Below are 7,879 nucleotides of genomic sequence, written 5' to 3'. Positions count from 1 at the left end.
TCAATGCAGGATGTTTGTCTTTGGTGTTTTATTACTGACATAATATGTTTATACTATTACGTTAAAATCAAAGCGACTTGATCTTGCTTAGCAAGACGAAGACCATATTTCGGCAAGAAAGTTACTTTATAGCTTCAATCCAGAAAACGTATTTTAAAGCAATTCGGATATGTACTCAAAACGTCTGGCTTTTATTAATGGATTCTGAGTTTTTACGTTGCTGGATGTATGTTCTATATTTCAACTAACAATAGCAATATAAATGTAAAACTTGTGTAAGCCTATCCTTCATATGCTCCTAAAGACCATCCTCACCAGAACAGGGCTCCATAGCTCAGGGGTTAGAGCACTGGTCTTGTAAACCAGGGGTCGCGAGTTCAAATCTCGCTGGGGCCTGTACACTTTTTTTTTTCTTCTTCTCTCGTCCTTCTAATGATGACGATTAACGTCTTTAGCCCAAATACAATTTGTGTCCTTTTGTTCACATTAATGCTGTAGTCGAGCATTTTAATAGACTTATAGAATGTGAGATGAATGGAGATGTAAGATGTAGGTTACTTTCCATGTGTATATTTAAGCGCTCAACCATAAAGCTAGTGTAATATATGGTTAAACTACTACCGTTTAAGTTATGTTTTTGAGCTGGACACAACCAACATCGTTGGTAAAGTATACTATACTGGCAAAGGTGCTACCCACCCCCCGGGACATTTTTCAAACGACACACATAGTTAACATTCTTTTTTATAATAACCGAAGTACAACATTACAGCTAAGAAGTAATATCGTTAACAACATGTATTGGAGTAATCCTTAAAAAGGTACTGATAAATACTACATTTTATGGCAAACCTCAATTTTGGTCAATAAAGGGCACCCAACAGAGCCCGGATAGCTCAGTCGGTAGAGCATCAGACTTTTAATCTGAGGGTCCAGGGTTCAAGTCCCTGTTCGGGCGGTATTAGTTTTGTTTCTACTGGTCTCATTTTCAAGCACATTTTCTCGCTTTCTGTAGTATGTTGGATAAGATCACTGGGGCTTATTAGACACGTTTTTGCGCTCACAAATGAGCAGCGACAGTTAACTTTTAGCTAAATAAAACTGAAAGTAACAAAGCTGTACAGTACTTAACTTTCGATAGTTGTATTGTTGGGTGGCTGCAAACTATTTAAGACTTTATCGTCCCAGTATATTAATAATTACATTAGCGTGTGTCAAACAAAGGTACTGGCTGTTTATTCATCCTCAATATGTTTTATCAAAAACGTAAATAATACGCACGAGAACATACCAAAAAAATTGTACCCACAGAGCCCGGATAGCTCAGTCGGTAGAGCATCAGACTTTTAATCTGAGGGTCCAGGGTTCAAGTCCCTGTTCGGGCGATAGTTCTTTTGTCTCTATCGTGGTTTAATGTTCGCGTAAATCATGGTGCACAATGCATTGCTACTTACTTGACGTATTACATTTAACTAACTTGACAAATGCTACAAAAACAGCAGTTAAAACTAACCTGTTAACACACAACACAATAAGGGGTATAGTTTACAATTAGTAGAGTAATACAAATTTAAAAAATGCCAATGTCCAAGACCTGTTCAGCCTAAACCAAAACCGTTCAGGTTTTGACATATTTGCTAAACTAGCTACAGCTACCTAGCTAGCTAACACATTGCTCTAAATTAGCTTGCAAAGTTGAAGAAATCCTTCCGTAAATGCCAGAGTGTAAGTCAAAAGCCATGTATTTTAGGTGCTTGGGCCAATTAACAGAATAAGCACATTATTTTCTGTGAAAAAAACCTAATCACAGTTGACGTTACAGATATGTGTGTCACCTTGCTAACTTGCTTATCAGTTTGCAGAAGATAAAACATATTTAGAGCAATCAACAAACGTGTGCTATGATCAGATGAAACAAAAACAGAGCTCTTTGTTCACACACACCAGGGATGTGTTTGGCTCCTAAAGAAAAATGGGTATGCAGAAAAGGACCTCATACCTACTTTTTTGGCTAATCATTATTTAGGGAATAAATACTTCTGGATGTGACAGTATTTTCACAGCCCTATTTTTTAGGTTTATATCATTGGATTGATGTGTTAGTTTATGCATAGTCTACTCTTGAATATTCAATGGCTATTCGGGTACGGAGATAATAGTAATGAAGAACATAGTTTTTTATGTAGCTGATTGTAAAATAACAATAGTGTCTGACTTAAATCGCCTGTGGTAGTCGTCCAAATTGGTTTAATATCATGATGGGCCTATTAAGATTAACAATAGGCTATTTAATATCAGTCTTATGTAATATTGTGCTTTGTCATGACACTATTCACACATGGGTGTGGTCTAAACAAGTATGCCCATACATACCATATTTTTGCTGGTTTGGCAATCTGGAGGGCAAGAAAACCCATTTTAAACAGCTGAAGTATGTAGGTGCATATAATGACCATTAGGTGGTAGTATTGTATCATTCCTGAAAACCAGGGAGGCCCTCAGAGCTATGGTCACAATAGCTTTCTTTGGACCTTAAGGATGCATACTTTAGTTCATTAACACATTTGATTTAACCAATCACGGCTTTCCTGATAAGCTGGGCCTAGTTGTGCTGTCTTTGTATATTCATAACTGGGTTTGAACGACCTCTGGACTAGGTGACTCTTTGAATCTGCAAAGTCCTTCTGTGTTGCTACAACCTTGTCAGACTTAACGACTAAGAGCTTAAATTGGCATGACCTTTATTATATTAAACTTTTTTTTAACTTCTAACTAGTTTTTTCTCTCCAAAGCAGCCGCAGGGAGTTGCTGGAGTGCTGCGAGGCAAGTCAACCACATTTGAAAACTAAACCCTCCAAACCTGGAGGGGGCTGGCCGATGGCAACGCCATATACGGGACCCCTGGGACAATCCGTGAGCAGAACACTGGTCTTGCAATGATTCCGCTAACTGCGGGACAGTGATTTCACTGCTGCGTCATTCAGGGACCCTGGGACTTTTCCATTTTGGCCGCCTCTGTGACTAAGCGTTTACAGTGGACCTACCATGGTTCAGAGTAAACTGTTTCATGTTGAACGCATTTTTTGATTATAGTGAATTTCCGTTTGCCTGTGACTCAAGTCTCTGTGGCCGAAGAGAAGCCATTCAGAGAAGTCACTCCAGACTGTCCGTGACATCATCAGTGTGTCTGGTCGCCCAGGGGAGATCTGGGCGAGAACAGTCAAGGCCGTGGGGGCTGTGTCTGTGACCCAAAGTCATTGGTATGTGTCTGTCTGCGTGTGTGTATATATGTGCGTGTGTGAGTACTTGCATGGGTATGTGTGCGTTGGTTGTGTGTCTGCTGCATTTTGAGCAATAGACTGCCTTTAAAAACGATTATATTCATATGTGGTGTATAAAAGGTACAGCATAACATAACATTTTGCTGTTCTATTTGCGATTGTGACCAGTTTATAATATCAATGAGGCATCTGAGGGATGGCTGTCTCTGCAATGCTTTGTTGGTCAAAAGCAGCACTTAAGTGGACATTACAACACGGACTTGGGCCTTATTCTTTCTACATAATATTTATTACAATATCTCTATTCAAGCCTTTTGTGGGGGGAGAAAACAAAGTTGATACATATATCATCACAGATAACCTCTTTTGCAACCACTCTACACATTCCCCATGTGTTCCTAATAAGCCATACTTCACACAAAGAGCTGGTGGGACTGTGGGCCAAATAGCACCCTACTAACCTATGGGCTCTGGTCAAAAGTGATGCAATACAGCGGATAAGGGGCCATTTGAGACCTACGACTCTAAGGTCCCATCAACCATCTGGCAGGTATATCTACAGCTGATCAAACAGGATCAACAACTCAACACCAGAGTTACGGGGAGGAAATCAATAGGTTTTAGAACACAAGCTAACTGAAACTGATAAGGTTGAAGCTTCTAGAACTTGGTTCTAGAAGCATCTAACTGTAACCTAATATAATGACGCAGATGGAGGTTGGACAGAGGCACAGGGAGAACAGAAGAATATAATATAAGAACTAAAGCGCAACAGAACATTAACACAGAACAACATACAAAGGAACAGAAGCCAATCAATGACTGACAAAACACAAGGGAAGAAGGAACTTAAATAGGATTGGTGATCAGGAACACAGGTGTGGGCAATCTTAATGAATGAACAGGTGTCCATGCTCCAAATGAGGGATCTGTTGTGCCAGTTAGACGCAACTGGCACAACTGGCCAGCTAAGTTAGAAGCCTCTCTGATTTCTAGAACACCACCTAACTGTCACTGTTGAAGAAGCTTTAGATGCAGTAGGTTCTAGAACACCACCTAACTGTCACTGTTGAAGAAGCTTTAGATGCAGTAGGTTCTAGAACACCACCTAACTGTCACTGTTGAAGAAGCTTTAGATGCAGTAGGTTCTAGAACACCACCTAACTGTCACTGTTGAAGAAGCTTTAGATGCAGTAGGTTCTAGAACACCACCTAACTGTCACTGTTGAAGAAGCTTTAGATGCAGTAGGTCCTAGAACACCACCTAACTGTCACTGCTGAAGAAGCTTTAGATGCAGTAGGTTCTAGAACACCACCTAACTGTCACTGCTGAAGAAGCTTTAGATGCAGTAGGTTCTAGAACACCACCTAACTGTCACTGTTGAAGAAGCTTTAGATGCAGTAGGTCCTAGAACACCACCTAACTGTCACTGTTCAGGAACACCTGCTAACTGTCACCGTTAAGGATGAAGCTTCAGATAAAGGAAACGAGCAACCTGCTGCATTTATTTGGAACCAAGTTATAATCGTAACATAGATCTCCGAATCATCATCTTAAATCCTCCATTCACCCTAAATTAAGAGCAAATGTATCTAATGTCTGTTAAGGAGGGTTCGACATTACATCACATTTTTTATTCAAATTTGATACAACTGTACACTACAAAAGAATAACAAATCAGCTATGTGAACTCTGTCTACAGTTCCGTTTGCGGCATTTTATATAGCGGAACATTCACAACACAGCATGAGGCTAAACCAGAGGAATCCCAGTGTTGTTGTATCCCCATTATCTACCGCAGGCTCATGTACCCTGTCATCCTCTTCCCCCGCCCCCCCCCCACCCCCCCACTCGTTTATCAATGTGGGAACCCTCCTCCGCGGCACTCCCAAATGAGCTGTCGGGAATGTGGCTCTGATGCAGACTCCAGGTCAGCTCTTATCTAGTCTGAGATGTTTGGGTTCCCAGCAGACTCGCGCACGCGCACACTCACATCATACACATATACACAAGCACGTCACATCATACACATATACACAAGCACGTCACATCATACACATATACACAAGCACGTCACATCATACACATATACACAAGCACGTCACATCATACACATATACACAAGCACGTCACATCATACACATATACACAAGCACGTCACATCATACACATATACACAAGCACGTCACATCATACACATATACACAAGCACGTCACATCATACACATATACACAAGCACGTCACATCATACACATATACACAAGCACGTCACATCATACACATATACACAAGCACGTCGATGTGAACAAGCCAGTGTGCCGCATGCCTCACGTAAACAAGTGCACTCACAGGCTCAAACGCGCACGACCGTTTGAGAGCTGAAGTGTGTGTGTGTGTGATTTGGACGGTTCACATCTGCTTTCAGAGGAACACTTGAGAGGAGATTGTGGGAGGTTGTCGTCATCCACGTGAGTTACAGTTGAGAGAGGAATAAACGTGCTGCAGTGCATTAGGTGTATCTTCACATAATCTGGGTTTAGAGAACAAGCTACGTGGGTGTTCACACATGTTCGTGCATGTCATTTCCGTTGCCATACCAGATCCCCCCATGTGTGTGCGTGTTTGTGTGTGTGTGTGTGTGTGCGTGTTTGTGTGTGTGTGTGTGTGTGTGTGCGTGTTTGTGTGTGTGTGTGTGTGTGTGTGCGTGTATGTGCTTGTGTGTGAATTTGTGTATGTGTTTGTGTGTAAGTTTGTGTACGTGTAGTTCTTGTGGCACTATAATTGCTGGATTAATTCATTTATTTTGTTTTAGTGTAGATAATGTCAACTTTGTTGAAAGATGTGTGTGTGTGTGTGTGTGTGTGTCAAAGGCTCCTGTGTGTACCAAATTCAGTGTGTTTTACACCTGGGCTGCCCAACCCTGTTCCTGGAGACCGTCCTGTAGGCTTTCTCTCAAACCTCAAACTGTCACACCTGATTCTAATGACTGGTGGACAGAAATAATGAACTGGGTTAGTGTGTTACAGTATCTACTGCACAAAGTCTACTGCCTGTCCGTATGTGCGTGGTGGGAAAAAGCGTCAACCCCTCAAGGCTACAGATGGCCCCTGCCTCAAGCCTACAGATGGCCCCTGCTGGCTCTGACATGTGAGAGAGACGCCTGGAGAACTAGACCCTGTGACCGCCCCCCCCCCCCCCCCCCCCCCCCCCCCCAATCCCCCAGCTGTGGCCACAACAGGCCTTTGTCAAGCCATGCCATACGAAGCAGTTATGTAAGACGGACAGGCAGTGAGATCACCCTCAATGTGCCAAGCAAGCCGCTGCCTGCTGCCCAACGCCCAACGCCCACCTCTCACTCCGCCCCTCGTGTTGAACTCTAGTTTACCACGTTTCTTTTGGGGCGCCTTTCCTTTCGCGTGTCTGTTCACGAGTGAAGATGAGAGTGAAAACGGGAGAAAGAAAAGGGACAGCGTGAAATTGTAGCGATGTGTAAAATGAAGAGAAACAGTTGGGGGTGGGGTGAAGGAGATAGAGAGGTAATCCGGTTGTGTAGGGTTCGACCCTGGGCTGAGCTTTCCCCCCCGTCTGAGACAATACCAGAGCCACGCTGAATGAAGCAGCTCCCCGTCGGCCGGTGGCCCGCTGCGGGCCGACAACCAGCCACGTTGCCGGCGTCTCTCCGCGAGAGATTAGGGACAGCTTACGGAAAACCCCTCATGAATGACATTGCGAAGTGCCTTCAGAAAAGTCAACAACTCCACCCCACCCAGAAGTCGATCTTTTAAACCACCAGTGATTCCACTAAAACAGGAGTCTTTGTTTAATACATTTAATAGTGCACTTGACTGTGATTAATCTGTACAGAAATAATATTAATGATACAAAAGATAAAACCATTTTCGAATTTCTGTAACTTAAGCCGTAACATTTACAATAAAATAAACATGGTACAAAAAAACAACAAAAAAAACTTATGAGGTATAAATATATAGAGGCTTTAAATTAACTGTCATTGTCGTGCGTTATTCATATTTGGCAGCATACAGTAATGTACAAGTTACAACATAATGGCTTAGCAAATTAGTCATTGGGATTGGGGACTACTCCATATCAATTACAGTCCATTAAGGAAGCACACTGAAATTCTAATTCACATTTTCTTCAATGTTTTACAATGAGGTTCACTTTCAAAATGGCTGCAATTGAAAAGGAACGGACCCCGATCCAGTATGCCATACACTGAACAGAGAATGTAGAAGATTTAACACAATATTAAAACAGATTTTATGAAGAGTATATGAATGAAGGGTGTACTTTGTTACTATTTAGTATTTTCCTTCATTTAGGTAACACTGAAAAATGGACACATACACAAAAGAAGCATAGACACAAAGATTATTTTTCCTTCTTTTAACCACAAACCTTCTATCCACTTTCTTCTCCCTCTTTACAGTAAAACCTGTAAAATACCACACCTTTATAAAAGGACCCTTTTCTGTTCTTTGTTCTCTATTCACCCCCAACCCCACCACCACAACCTGCAATCACACATACTCACACTGTTGAAATACTAACGTGGTGATTTCTGAGTATTGG

The 7,879-nt window shown here is 41.9% G+C and overlaps 3 non-coding genes across 3 annotated transcripts; all 3 read left to right on the top strand.

The window, feature by feature from the left end:
* Positions 1-323: 323 nt before the first annotated feature.
* trnat-ugu lies at positions 324-396 on the top strand. The gene has a single exon. It is a non-coding gene; the product is annotated as a tRNA-Thr (tRNA).
* Positions 397-885: 489 nt separating this feature from the next.
* On the top strand, positions 886-958 carry trnak-uuu. The gene has a single exon. It is a non-coding gene; the product is annotated as a tRNA-Lys (tRNA).
* A 354-nt stretch (positions 959-1,312) lies between these two features.
* On the top strand, positions 1,313-1,385 carry trnak-uuu. The gene has a single exon. It is a non-coding gene; the product is annotated as a tRNA-Lys (tRNA).
* The last annotated feature ends 6,494 nt before the right edge of the window (positions 1,386-7,879 follow it).

The sequence above is a fragment of the Esox lucius genome, chromosome 25, assembly GCF_011004845.1.
Source record: "Esox lucius isolate fEsoLuc1 chromosome 25, fEsoLuc1.pri, whole genome shotgun sequence".
NCBI lineage: Eukaryota > Metazoa > Chordata > Actinopteri > Esociformes > Esocidae > Esox > Esox lucius.
The sequence above is the reverse complement of the archived record's forward strand: the minus strand, read 5'-3'. Positions and strand labels throughout refer to the sequence as shown.